Here is a 15498-nt window from a genome sequence, read left to right on the forward strand (position 1 = left end):
GTCCTCAGAGCACCCAGTGGGAGATGATGGAGAATCCTGAGTTGGAAGGCATGCAGTGATGGCCTCAGGTGCAGGAAATACATCTCTGCTGATTCCATTTACTCAGTGAATGGTTCATGGTTCGAAGCGGTGAGATTAAGGCAGAATGGCAGATGGCTCTTGTTTCCAGGGAAAGGTTGAGAATTCAGCTCAAAATGCAGCTCCTCCAACCTCTATTCATAGGCCCCAGCACCAGGGGAGTACTTGGAGGTTCTCATTGTTCTGAACAAAATGACAGAGGGCAAGGGGCTAGCAGCTTAAATGAAGAATTAGATGTGGATCTAGGACAATGGGGAAACCAGAAAAAGGATGTGCACTGGGGGCAATTGGGATGGGGTGCCCAAAGCCAGGTGTCCCATCTTTGAAGCCTGAGTGCTTCCCTACCTTACCTGGCAAGGTAAGGTGGGAGCTAGAATGCCCATGTGGTGGCCACAAGACAGATAACTCTGGGGCTTCAGAGACCTGGGACCTCAAAGACACTAGAAGACATCTGGGGCACCCAGATACCTGTCAGCTAACTCTGCCTTTGCTCTGCTTGCAATTAGAACCTGAAATAGAATTTTCACAACTAGGGATGAAAGTTCCCACCAACGGAACAAGGTTTTCTAATATAACCAAGGTCTCTTGCTCTACCAGTTTTGATACAGTGACCTACCACCCCTTGAATGGACCCAAGATCCAACACCAGGGGCCCTTCAGGCCTCCATTAGCAGGAAGTCCACACCTTCCCTCATCGGGTCATCCTCCATGTTATCTCAGAGCCTTGGGGGCATCCCCAGTGCAAGAGATCAGTCCAATCCCTCCTACCTCATGGGAGAAACAGGAAGTCTGGTCATCCCATTAAAGTCACCTCTTCTCTACTGTGGTTGCCATGTGGTAGAACTGGAAGACCAGCATCCCTGCAAGGTCTTGCTCACTTTAAGAAAAATCCCACATTTTCAGCAAACTTTAAACTTCATATGGGAGTGATTTGCAGATAGGACTCACTCTCTTCCATCTACCCTAGAGCTGCCCTGTGTGTTTCTATGGCAGGCTTCTTATTTATTTTTAAGTAATCTCTATACCCAACCAAGGGCTTGAACGCGTGACCCCAAGATCAAGAGTCACATGCTCTTCCAACTGAGCCAGCCAGGTGCCCCTCCATAGCAAGCTTCTTAATCACGCCTCTTTGACAGTCCCTTTCATATAGCCTTGCTATTATTTTTCTAAATATCTCTTTCTCCGTCATTCAGGAATCTCAGAACTTGTAAAGTGCCTGATGTATATTGTATTTGTTGAATGAATGAATGAAAGAATGTTACTTTAGGAAATATCTAAAATCCAAGTTTATATTTATCTAGGCTGCAATTAAGTAAAGGGGGAATATACATAACAAAAGTTGGCCAAAATCTTCAAGTCACTTAGGGGGTATCAAAAGATGTTATTTCATTCCCTTGCTTTGATAATTAGAAAGATAGATACTCAAATGTTTTAAAAAAGATAGATGGCTTTTTCACTCCTCTGCCATTATCTCTTCAAGTGGCCACTATGATTTTACATGAGGTACCTGAGGCTCAGGTTGGTTGAGTGACTTGACCAAGATAACACAGCTAATAAGCAGAGAAGGTAGGCCCTGTACTGAGACTCTCTGCCTCCAAGTCTCTTTCCACTAGGCCACATTGATTCCTTGTAACCCTTCACATAAAACCATTAACTGATTCATTTGCTAAGTCCCTAGCTGGGATTAGGCACTGTTTTAGGAATTAGGGATAGAAGGATACAAAAAAATCTCTACTCTGACAGCACAGAGAGGAAATGATCCATCTAGCCTGGTGGGGTCAGAGAAGGTTTCCAGAACAGGGGCATTGGAGCTAGGCCTGCCTCTCCTGAATAAGCCAATAAAGCTCCTTTTTGATATAAGCTAGCATGAGCAATGATAAGTAACTTGCAACTAAAAGTTTCCTCATACATGTTCTATGGATGTACCAGAATTTATTAACCAATCTAATACTGTTGAACATTTTGGTTGTTTCTAAAATTTCACTATTATTCTAAGATTGTGATGAACGGTTTTTTTTTTTAATTTTGTTTAAGTAATCTCTACACCCAATATGGGGTTCAAACTTACATCCCTGAGATCAAGAGTCACATCCTCCACTGACTGAGCCAGCCAGACATCCCCATGATGAGCATGTTTGCGTATACATGTTTGTGCACATATCTCAAAGGTTCAGAAGATATGTCTTTGATCCCTGTTCCCATTTTGCCCTCTAAAAAGATTAATCAATTACTCTTCCACCATAATTGCAAAGGAATCCCAATTTCTCTCCAACAACCTACTTCCTAATTGCAAGTTCCTATATTAGGATCAGGATAATATGCATAAAAATAGTTTATAAATACTTATTAAGTTTTCATTCATTATCAAAGAGCTTTTCTCTTAGAAAGGGGAACTATCATGTTTTGAGCACTTCCTATGTGCCAGGTACTGTACCAAGAACTTTACAGGCATCAGGCATCATGCTTTTTCAATTTCATAACAACTTTTTGAGAAAGGGACTATTTTTTTTTATTGAAGTGTGACTGACATACAATATTCTGTTAGTTTCATGTGTACAACACAGTGATTCAACTTTTGTAAACATTGCAAAAACTGATCATCACAATAAGTCTAGTTACCATCTGTCACCTTGCAAAGTTAATACAATATTATTAACTGTATGCTGAAAGTGATTCTTATTATCCCCATTTTACAGGAGATTTTACATTTTACAGTCTGTTTCCTTCAACAGACTCCTAGAATTGAAGCAATTTGTCCAAGTTCAAATGCAAAGCCAGTTTTGGAACCCAGGTGAGTCTGACTTCAAATTCTCACTCTTACTGTTGCTTATGTAAGTAGCATATGGAAGTATGAGAGTGTCAGACAACACGCATAGTTAACAAACAACCAGGCAAAGTTAGATAATAGGCCAGTTCAGTAGGTGGATGTGTAAGGCAAATGTGTGCCTTTGCTAGGATGACTTAGCCCCAGGTCTCTGACAGCAGGTAAAAGTGAAAAAATAGGCGGCCTGTGAGATAATGCTCCCCCAAGATACTTCCCCGTTTTCTTTCCCACCTCCAGGTGCGCCACAACTCATTGTGAGTGTCCCTCCCTCACCAAAGGCTGTGCTGCAGATGGTCCAGAACTTCTTTTGTCTCTTTCTCATCAAAATTCCCCAGATCATAAAAAAACTTACAAGGTGTTAAGTTTCCTACTTTTTCTTAATAGTAGTTAATTATTACCCCCAAAAAACTAGTTTTTTTTCCCCATCTACTTCCCTTATATTTTTATTCAAGTCCAAAAGCCTCACTTAATTATAAAAGTAATTCATTTTTATGGTACTAAAAAATGAAAATACGAGTCAGGTACGCCAATTACATTTCTCTCCTTCTAGCACTTATCTGGATACCTTGAAAACTGCTCGCAAGTCTTTGGAGACAACCAACCTGAAGACTTGGACACACCTGCTGCACTCCTATGTCATTCTTTGGGACAAAGTGGGGTGAGCTGGCCATTGCCAAGGTGACATGAGACTTTGCAGTTTCCTGGTAAAGAGATACAGGGGCTCTGTCAGTTTATTACACTTATGGCCTTAGGTCAACTTCTAAATCTCAGTTTCCACATCTGTAAAGTAGTGATAAATTACATTCTCAGGGCCTTGGTGGAGATTAAAGGAGATAGTTTATATTAAACGCTTCACCCTGTCCTTGGCACATGTAGCATTCAAAACATAATTGTATGTGTGGTTTCATACTGGGAACAAGGGAAACGATGTCCTTTTGACTCTTTGTCTTGAACTCCCAAACCCCGAACAGCTCTGCCTCTCCATTTCCTTGGCTCCGTATTCCTCTGACCTTTGGGGAGAGAACAGCAATGATGATGAAAGAGACCTCTGCTAGCACTCTCAATGCCATCATTACAGCCTATTGCATAGCTTATATATTTTCAGTTATTACCTTTTCCCTGTTTAGATCATGCATTTTCCCTTAGAGCAAATCCAGGGGCAAATCTTCATCCTCATCTCACTGGCCGCCTGCATGGTTGCTGCATGAGAAACAGCTGGAGTTGCAAGATTTGAGAAAAATAAGGAAAAATAAGGAAAATGATGGATACATAGCCATTTGCACATAAAAATCATCTGCTTTCACCAAAGCAGAGGGTGAAAGAACATTCCTAATCTGCTTCAAGTTATTTGAGGTTCCATTCTTTTAACAATAGTAGAGTTAATTGTATTGTGTATAACTCACTGATCATACTCTATTTTATTTTATTTTAAAGACTTTATTTATTCATGAGAGATACACAGAGAGAGAGGGGGTGGGGGCAGAGACACAGGTAGAGGGAGAAGCAGGCTCCAAGCAGGGAGCCCGATGTGGGACTCGATCTCTGGTCTCCAGGATCAGGCCCTAGGCTGAAGGCAGCGCTAAATTGCTGAGCCACCCGGGCTGCTCCATACTCTATTTTAAACCAGACATTCTCAGAGCATGTTGTACGGAATACCTGTTCTGAAGAATGCTAGCAACACAACATTAAAGAAAATCCCTTGGTATAGCAGAACATGAGAAAAGGTGCAATTTAACCAAAATGTAAATTGCAGGACTCTCAAAGCCTCAAAATGAAAGTGTACACTGAATTTCCAAAGTGAGTTATGGTGTGCAATATTTTCCAAATTGGATTTCAAGCTCTGTTTGTGAGAAATATCATATTTAAGATATTTAACTTGTGTTCTTAGAAGCCCACTTTGGAAAACAGATACAAACTCAGGAAAGATGAAACCACATTTACTGATTGTTCTAAAAGCAGAAGTGAGGCTGAGAATGATGTACCTGAAGACAGCCAGAGAATCTGTGCACCTGTTTCAAGACAACAGGAATTTAAGAGGAAAAGGAAGGTAATGGTTAGTCCCAGGCCAGCCAATCAAATTGGGGCAAATTTTCAGGATCAAAGCAGCACCTGTGTAAAGAGTTCTTTTGCCCTGGATGGCTGTCATGGAAGGGGAAAAGAAAACATGCCCTAAAGAGAGCATATGCCATATCAACATGGCATGGGAGGGGGAGTCAGAGGAGCATGGCATGGGATGTGATCTCAGGGTTGTGAGATCAAGCCCCATGTTGGGCTCTGCACTTAGTGACAAGTCTGCTTGAGTTTCTCTCTCCCTCTTCATCTGCCACGCCCCTCAGTGTGCACTCCCTCTCTCTCTCAAATAAATAAATAAATAAATAAATAAATAAATAAATAAACAAATAAATAAATAAATCTTTAAAAAAAATCACCACATTTTTTTAACCACATGGAAAACAAAAAAGACAACTACGAGTGCTTCAATTTTGCCTCATTGAGACTTATAACCACTAGTCCGAATAACTTGTACTTCTCTCCTGCCTCCTCTACACAGCAGTCGTGCTGTTCCTACTCGCAAGGCCTGTGTGCTTGGCCACTGACTTTCCCACCCCTTCTGCCTCACCCCAACCCCAGAGAGGATATATCCTTTGGTTTAGGGCTGTTTCACTTGCCTGTGGCAACAAGCAGCTAACTGAAGAGCTGAAGAGGAGTCTGGATTCAGGCACAGTTGAGCAGCGCGAGACAGCCTCCCACAAGGTCCTGGGGACCCTGGTCTCTGCTGCATCCTTCGGCTCCATTCTTCTGTGTGTTGGCTCCATACTCAAGCTCCACGGCACAGCAAGACGGCAGCGGTAGCGCCAAGTCCAGCAGAGAGAGTGGTCTCTTGCCCCGAAGTCCCTACAATGGTCGTCACTGAATCCCTTGTCTCTGATCAGGTCTAATCGCTGAGCCCATATAAACATTCCTATCTGGGACGCCTGGGTGGCTCAGTGGTTAAGCGTCTGCTTTTGGCTCAGGGCGTGATCCCGGGATCGAGTCCCATATCTGCTCCCTGCATGGAGCCTGCTTCTCCCCCTGTCTGTGTCTCTGCCTCTCTCTCTGTGTCTCTCATGAATAAATAAAATCTTTAAAACAAAACAAAAAAACCCCATTCCTATCTGCTCCTTGATTGCCCTTGTCTTCCATCCAAAAGTCTATGAATTGTTCACTTAATGATTATTTTAATGTCCCACTGCCTCTGTGTCTTGGTCAATTTCTGTATATTTAAAAAAATTATGAATCTTTACAACAAAATAATCAAAGTTATAAATAATACCTGAACAGGGTGGATACCAGTGGTTCAGGGTCAAGAAGGCCTGGCCCTGGAGGCACTGCTTGGATTGTGGGCTAATGAGAGTGGTTCCCCACTATAGTCCAAAGGGCATCAGGGACCTTCTTCCCTCTCCATGCCCTGAAGGAGAACAAGGGCTGTTGCCTTCCTACACTTAAAGAGGGCATTGGGCTCTTCAGGTCAGATCTGATGGAAACAGTAAACACACAGTCTTGGATCAAACCAGTGATGGGATAGAAGCAGACTCTTCTTTCAGTACTTTTCTCTCCTTTTACCCGATCTTTAGAATATGCTAAAGCCTTCAGCTTTACTTTTCAACCATTCCCTGGTGATTCATTATAGGATTAACCAGACTAACATGCGTATTTCACTGGTGTGAATTCTGTGGCTAGCACTGTGTTCTAGATTCCCTCATATCTGGTTTTGTGCCAGCAATATTGGACTATTGCTGGCACAGTATCAATGCCAGCAGTACAGGATCCCACGCCCATGTGGCTGCGTAGCTGCTGTCTCCCTCTATCCCACTCTTCTCAGCTCACCAGTATGCCTCTCCTCCTTCTCCCCACCTCTAACCACCTCTCCTCAGCCTACCCTGTCTCTGCCACACACCTCTCTAGGAGTGTAAAAAAGAGCCTTGCTTAGAGGTTCCCCAGCTATCCGTGACACAGGATAGCCTTTTCAGTTGAGGCCTTGGAGAGGTGTGCAGCCCAGGACCCTTCCTACCCCTCCATCCCATTTCCTCCTGTTGGCAGCACAGTGTGCAGATAGACATGCTGGGCTCCCCCATACCCACCTCTGTCCTGTTGCCTTAGCAACAAGACTGAGAAAGTTGGGTTTCTTGGTATCCAAGGTTACACCGTGCTCAGATGACTGCTGCATGCTACACGGCCAAACGGGTCTATAGTTGGTTCAATGAGAGGTTTTAATTGCATACAGGTATATACAGGTGACACAGCAAATCTGGGTCCGATCACAAGATTCTCTTTCATTTGTGTAACTAGAACTCAGAGTTATAAGGAGGAACATTTGCAATCAGCAGAAAGAGCTCCTCTCTTTCTCCCCAGGAGTAAGAAAAGTGGGTTCTTAAAGGCAGAGGTGAGAGCCGAGGAAAGAGTTAATAGAAAGAGAGGATGAACGTTATTATTTTTTACTCAGTCATGTGAATTTACAAAAGAAGAAGACTGTGCATCTTTGTACTTTACAGTTCAGAGCCCTGGGTGTTTTTTTGGGTGGTCCCACAGACTACCTCCCCCAAGACAGCTGAAGGTCAAGCTTGTAGTCAAGGAATATACACAGCTCACCCCAGATACTGGGACCTGAGCAGGGGCAGCAGGTCTTCAAGTGCACTGTCCTTTGGCGCCTCAGCCCTGCTCTGCCTTCCTTGTTCTCTCCTGCCGTTGAGGAAGCTGCCCGGGGCCTGCCTCTGCTCTGGCTGTGATCTCTCAGCCCAGTGTGGGTGCAGGCCCAGGGCACCTGACTCCTAGCTTGGCTCATGACAGAGAGCCCGTAGTGTTTTCTAGAGTAGTTTCATCTCATGCAATCCTGAAAGAAATCCAAGGAGGAGGAAGTTACAGTATTATTGGGCACATGTTGCAAGTGAGCAGACAGGGACTTTGATCAACCCATTTGGTAGATTGGAGCCTCGGCTGGACCCGGTACTCGTGTCTTCCTCTCCCCATCTCTTATTTTTTTTTAAGATTTTATTTATTTATTCATGAGAGAGAGAGAGAGAGAGAGAGAGAGAGAGGCAGAGACACAGGCAGAGGGAGAAGCAGGCTCCATGTAGGGGGCCTGATGTGGGACTTGATCCCGGGACTCCAGGGTCACACCTTGGGCTGAAGGCAGGCGCTAAGCCGCTGAACCACCCAGGGATTCCCTCTCCCCATCTCTTAAACTCAAGACCTGGGAACATAGTCCTGCATGAGGCAAATTTGCCATCCAGTTTTGTTTTGTTTTGTTTTGTTTTTGCCCTCCAGTTTTGAAGAGATTTTGCATACCCCTTTTATTTTGCATTCTTTCAGAGAAATTGGAAGAAATTAAAACAATCCCAGCAGCTCTAGTACTATAGGTCTCAATAAAAAGTTCAAGGGCAAGGCACCTGGCTGGCTCAGTCTGGAAAGCATGCGACTCTTGATCTTGGGGTTGCAATTTCTAGCTCCACATTGGATGATTACTTAAAGAAATAAAATCTTAAAAGAAAAAAAGTTCGTGGTCACAGTGACGATATTTCCTAAACTAAAAAACAGGATAGGGGGCACCTGGATGGTTCAGTCAGTTGAGTGTCTGACTCTTGGGTTTGGCTTAGGTCATGATCTCAGGGTCGTGAGATCAAACCCCACGTTAGGCTCCACACTCAGCACAGAATCTGCTTGGTATTCTTTCCATCTTTCTCTCCTTTCTGAATCTCACCCTGCCCTCTCGCTCCCTCAGATAAATAAATAAATACAACCTTGAAAACAACAACAAGATATGTGGTCTCACCAATGGTTCTTCATAACTTCTTGGTCTTATGAAAAGGAAGGCTCATCACATTTAAATCTCATTCAGTGAAAGGGAATATAAGGGAAGGGAGAAGAAATATGTGGGAAATATCAGAAAGGGAGACAGAACATAAAGACTCCTAACTCTGGGAAATGAACTAGGGGTGGTGGAAGGGGAGGAGGGTGGGGGTTGGGGGTGAATGGGTGACGGGCACTGAGGGGGACACTTGACGGGATGCGCACTGGGTGTATGTTGGTAAATTGAACACCAATAAAAATTAATTTATTAAAAAAATAAATAAATCTCATTCAGCTATACATTTAACCCATTGCCAACAGTGGAAAAAATAAAACGACTTGGATCAGGATTACTCCAGAAAGCCGGGGACAGCTGTGGCCGCCCTGAAGGTGCAGAGGTATGGAGCCATGCCCACTTATTTAAAAAAATTCATTCGTTTTTCCTTTCAGGAAGATTAAAATGATTTATAAACAATTTCTATTACTATTTTTGTGAACATTGAAAGCAAGTTTAATAGAGATTGATCACCTACCAGGCTTCTTCTAAGAAACTTGGCAGAATTAATATTTAAGAGGAACTTCAGCATTCTGACCCTTTATTAGTCCCATTTTTAAAAACTCAGATTATGAATTAATAAAGTCAATAGTTCAAATGTGAAAAAAAAGATCTTCGATTAATGTCGATGCATTTTCCATTAAAGACTTTGAAAGGAAATTTTATCTTCATTTTCAAGTTTTGTTTTTTTTTTTCTGGTTTCGTTCCAAGGAAGTTTCAGAAGGATTTAATAAACATGTAGGTCAGGCAAATGTCTAGGATTTCTAAGAATGAGATTATAAATTCTTGGCCACCAGGACTCTCCTCTCACAAGAAAATCTGGTAACACCAATGTGCCAAAGACTTTATTTTATGACAGATAGAAGTAGTGAAGTTTTTGTATTAATTTGACAAAGCTATACTCCAGAAACATGGAAACACAGCAGCCAAATAATTTCTTATAGGTTCTAAAATTAATAAAAACCTAATTGCAATATAGTTTTATTATGTTTTTATATTGCTTATAAAATTATAATTATACAAATATGAAAACAGGCTTCTGTTATTTGAGTTTTTTTCTATTATGCTGCTCTTGGGACAATTTATCCTTAAACATATAACACTAAGCACCTATAAATTGCCTATTTTACAATGTCAACAAAATTAAGCTCCTTGTTGTGTCTTTTTTTTAAGATTTTTATTTTTTATTTATATTTTTTTAAAGATTTTATTTTTTATTTATTTATGCTCTTTACAGAGCAAGAGAGAGAGGCAGAGACACAGGCAGAGGGAGAAGCAGTCCCCATGCAGGGAGCTCGATGTGGGACTCGATCCTGGGTCTCCAGGATCAGGCCCCGAAGCTCCTTGTGTGTCTTAATCCGGAGTATTTTACAAGAAAACATCCTTCAGATTTAATAAGTCTTTTATGGATTTAAAAGGAGTGGAAATACATCAAGTCACATGATAGTTTTCTCAAAGCAGGATTTACATTCTCTGTACAGGTGACTATAAAAATAACAACAACAAAACAACAACCAAAATGAGAACTCAGGACCATATGTATGGAAACTAAAGCTCTTTAGTATTTGGCACCTTTAATACACATTTGTCCTTGTTTCATCTTAAAGATTGTAAATTATTCACCACATCTAGTGTCATTTGGGCCTCATGTCTGGAGGCTTTAGTTTTTCCCGCTTTGGAGATGCTCTGGGTGAAATGTATTTACACGAATATTCAGAAACTAACAAAGTGCGCATGGTCACTTGGGGTCTATAAGGATAGTTTATAAGAATAGCTGCATCTTCCCTGCCTCTGACTGGTGTTAACAGTTTCTGACCTTGAGCAGGTTGAGACACATAGTATTTTCTGGAATCCAGGTCTGAGGTAATTAAACCACTTGTGGGAGAAACCGCACACCTAAGAGAAACCTGGTACAAAATGTATCCAGGTTGAATCAGATTCCGAAACAGCCACCACATTCGCCCAGATTTGACTCTATGACACACACAACCAAGAGCGGTTAAAATGGGTCACAAACACAGCTTGCATTACAGAAGTGACCAGATTTTGGCACTGCACCAGGGCCTTTCTTTTCCCTTTTTTTTTCTCCTCCGCACTTTATCTTTGGCCGGGCCACACACCAGCACAATTGGACCTTTGTTCTGCTGTCCACCCACCAAAGTCAGCGGGGCTTCCTATTCTTGTGTTTTTCCTCCATCTGCACAAAACCAGCCCTCCTCCTACCGGCTAAATCAAGATTCATGCCGTGGGCAGCAGCTTTTGCTAGTAGAACTTGAACTTGAAGGATGAAACAGAAAACAGAACTGAGTTGCCTTTTGGGGGGTTAATTGCACTTAATCCCAGACGGGATGAATGGCTTGAACGCCACTGCCCTCCTTCTCTTCCTGTCCCCACACTCCTGCTCCCAGGGCTGTGAGGCTTGGTTCCTGACACACTGTCCTAATGCCAGCTTCTTAACAGACTTTGCACAGCACATTTGTTCCCTCCAATCTGAACTTCTGAGTTCAGTCAGTTATTTGTTCATGAGTTCAATACATTTACTGATTGTTTGCTATGGGCTAGGCATTGTGCCGAGGATGCAAACTCCGTTCATCCAACCAACCAATTATCAATATTGGTTGGGCTACTATTATGTGTTCCAGGTGCCAGTTACCCAGCAGAGAACAAAGCTGCCTTCATGGGACCTGTAATTTATAGGGAGGGTGGTGATGACAAATGGACAAATTATATTCATAAATTATATAAAACGTTAGAAGAGTGCCTGAAGAAAAATAAGGCTTGAAGAGAAGTGGAGGGTGTTAGGAGGGCAACACAATTTAAAATTGGGTGGTTAGGGGGTTGATGACATCAGTTTGTGATGATGATGACCGATAAAGATGGTGGGAAGTAAGGAACATGCCCTATAGATATCTGGGCCAGAGCCCTGTAGGCGGAGGAATAGCCGTCTGTGCAAAGGCCCTGAGGCACAAGAGTGTTTGGAAAGATTGGTGAGGAGTCAGTATGGTGGTTTGGACTGCGCTGGTGAGGGGGAGAGTAGTGGGAGATGAGATCAGGAAATAAGGGGTAAGAGCAGATCATGTAGGCATTACAGGATGTGAGAACTTTCACTTCAGCTCTGAGTGAAATGGGGGGCCATTTGAGGGTTTTAGGGCAGAGGTGTGACATAACCTGCTATGGTAACACAGATTCATTGGGGGTCGGGGGTGGGGGAGGCAGAAGCAGGAAGATCTGCTGAGGCCCCTGCAGTAGGAGTGAGAGATGTGGCGGGAGCAGGCGGGGGGCTGGCCAGGCGGTGAGGAACAACGCGAGTCTAGATGTATTTTGAAGATGGAACTGACAGGATGTGCTACGGATTGGATACGGGATGTGGAGAAAAGCAAAGGAGGTATGACCAAGGTCTTAGGCCTAAATCGGGGGCAATTAGAACGAGATACAATACCTGTCCTCAGAGAGCTCACAGCGTGAGCAGGGCCCTCCTGCGGGGGCATGCCGGCTGTTGGGCCCCCGCCTTGTCCTGCGGGAAGTCCTGCAGGACAGCTCGGAGGAGGAGGCGCCAGGCTCAGCGGAGGCGGCCGGGGCATGAGGTGAGGGAGGAGCCGCGCTCTGCTAGGCTTGCTGGGCGGGGACGACGTTCCAGACTCAGAACCCAAGAAGGGGCCTGGTGCTCCGGGAGAGCTGGCTGGGCAGGCGGGAGGGGGCCACCAGTGACAGGCTCAGTGCTGCTGGAGCAGTGCCACAACCGGCCCGATGGATCACAGCTGTGGCCAGTGACACCCAGGCTTCTATGGGCTGGGGCTTGCAGCAGATTGTGCTGCTCTCCTAAAGCGGGAAACTGTCCTGCCTGCTCTGAGTGCTTCTTGGAACACAGACGTGGATCACAGCAAGCCGCTTGCGCCTTTCAGGTGGTGAACCCACATGCTGAGCAAGGAGGGTGAAGTGGGGAGGTAGAAAGAGCAGTCTTGATGAGGGTGAACCACTGCTTCCGCTCTGATGGCCTGCTTCTAGACTTCTTGAAGTCATGAAATGTCTTTGCTCGTGGAAATCTCTGCTGGTTGGATGCTCTGTAAGTGCCCAAAGCATTCCTAAGCAATGGCGCCAGAGCTTTGCAGACCTTGACAGTTGCTCTAACCCCTGGGTGGTAGGGAACCTGCTGAAGGATATATGGGGAGTGATGTGATCTGATTTTTATTTTATTTTATTTTTTTTATTTTTTTAATTTTTATTTATTTATGATAGTCACAGAGAGAGAAAGAGAGAGAGGCAGAGACATAGGCAGAGGGAGAAGCAGGCTCCATGCACGGGGAGCCCTATGTGGGATTCGATCCAGGGTCTCCAGGATCGCGCTCTGGGCCAAAGGCAGGCGCCAAACTGCTGCGCCACCCAGGGATCCCGATTTTTATTTTAGAAAAATTGCTCTGGTGGCAGCATGGAGCCAGACTGGAGATTGGAGGCAGACAGGCTAGAATGCAAAAGAAGAATGGCCAGAGGGGTGGAAGGCCCTGTGTGTCAAGAGCTGGAAGACTCTTAGCCTTGGGCACCTCTTCCATGACCTCTCCAAGTATTGTCTCCGCTTGTGGGAAAAGCAGGTGAAGGGGCAAGAAGAAATTCTAATCATTGCCTTTTCTTTCCGTAGAGGTTTCTAGGCCACACAACAAATTACCACAAATGCAGTGGCTTACAACCACACCTGTTTATTATTTCAGGTCTCTGAGGGATCAGAAGTGCAGGTTCACATGGACTCCCTGCTCAGCACCTCACCAGACTGAAGTCAAGACATCAATTGCCCTGTGGTCACAGTGAGAGCCCAGGGGCCTTCTTTGAGGTCATTCAGTGAGTTGGCAGGATTTAGTTCTAGGGCTTGTAGGACTGAGGTTTCTGCTTTTTTTGCTGGCCACCAGCCCAGGAGGCTCTCAGCTCGACCTCCCTCATGTCCTTGTCACATGCCCCCATAAGCAGTTCTCAACATGGCGATTGGTTTCCCTCTTGGAGGCCAGCGAGACAAATCTTTCCTACCAGCCCCACTAAGATGGAACTCTGTATCTACACAAAGGAATCACGGGCCTGACTGTCCCATCACATTCCCAAGTCCTACTCATATAAGAGAAGGGGGCTGGACCGGGCACATATACCAAGGGGTGGGAATCCTGGGGGCCATGGGCCCCTCTACCCATTATCCTCCTTCCCTCTCCTTTCCCCCTGCTCTCTGCACTCATGTGGGACCTAATCTCTATGTACTTCCTACCTCTAGAAAAATGCAAGTCCTATTCTGGCACAGGAAGTTTCTTGTCAAAAGGGAATTTGAACTGAATCAAAGGAACTGGAATAGAACTGAACATCCTTCTTCGGCTAATATGAAGTCCACCAGATTTGTTTACTGAACTATAGTATTCCTTGTGTTCTAGGTCTTACTGTTAAATGTTTTATATACATGATGTTATTTAATTCCCTCAATATCTGTTTCAGAGGAGCATCGGTGACCCATTTTACAGAGGAGGAATTTGAGACTCAAAACAGACTCACTCAGGCTCACAAGACTAGCAAGCAGGGAAGGCAAGTCTTTTCAAAGGCCTGCTCTTCACCATATTACCTCTGACTTCCACCTCACCAGGGTGTGCGTGGTGGGATGGGGGTGAGAAACAGCAGAGGCACACTCAGAATGACATTTCTCCATTGCATTAAATAGAAAACTGCACCGTTTTCCCAAATTCTACACATCTGGTGCCTCAGATGGGTCCCTTTTGCCTCCTTTCTTTGTGACTGATGGTGTCTGGCATTTTCAAATTCGCCTTTAGGCCTCTTCATTAGAAACAACTTTGAATAAAAAAGAATTTTAAGCCTCAAAAATCAGAAGGAAGACATCTCAGCCTTCTTCCTGCTCATAAAAGGATTTTGGCCTCTACCAGTAATTATCAAGATGTTGAGACCTTTATACTTTCCTAATCAAGTATGAGGTCTATAAAAGTATCAAGTTTACTGCCCAGGAACTTTATGATTGTGTTTCACAGACTGAGTATCAGGAAAAGTTAACCACTGATTGAGCTGGAATATTCCATGCAGCAGTACAGTGCATCTGTCTATATGGAAGCCAAAAACAGGGGGTGATAGTATGGAGACATGTTCAACTCTAGGACTTAAACGTTAGTTTATGACTTAAAAGGAATTGCGTTTGTCTTCTAGAACAGCAGAGTAGCTTTCAACCTTTGAGTCAAACCCAAAAGACATGTAAGAAATGTCTCATTGGTGCAAAAAGGTGGTTGCCTATTACTGCAGATCTCACTGAGGTTCTAAAAAACTAATAAACTGTGGACTCAACTCATTGGAGTTGACAGTACCTCCCAATTTCTACTCCGGACACTGAGCCAGTCTCTCTAAGGAAAGGAGAGCCATCTTTTTGGTCATCTTAAGGAAAGAGCCATGGTGGCACTTGGGGAGGTCCTGGGACACAGCATTAACATCCAACCAAAACATGGGTATATGACCAGAGACACTTCCAAACCCCAAGAAAGAATTAGGACATGGCCATCTCACAAAATGCCCTGCAAGTGAAATCTTCCCTTGGCTGTTCTATGATCAGACTGCCTTCCATGTAGACCTGGTGAACATAATGCACATCCCTTCCACTTCCCCCAAGATAGTGAAAGTAGAGGGTGGGGTTGGGGTAACTGGGTGATTTGATGAGCACTGGATGTTATACGCAATTGATGAACACTACATT

The sequence above is a fragment of the Nyctereutes procyonoides genome, unplaced genomic scaffold (genome assembly GCF_905146905.1).
Source record: "Nyctereutes procyonoides isolate TBG_1078 unplaced genomic scaffold, NYPRO_anot_genome, whole genome shotgun sequence".
Taxonomy (NCBI): domain Eukaryota; kingdom Metazoa; phylum Chordata; class Mammalia; order Carnivora; family Canidae; genus Nyctereutes; species Nyctereutes procyonoides.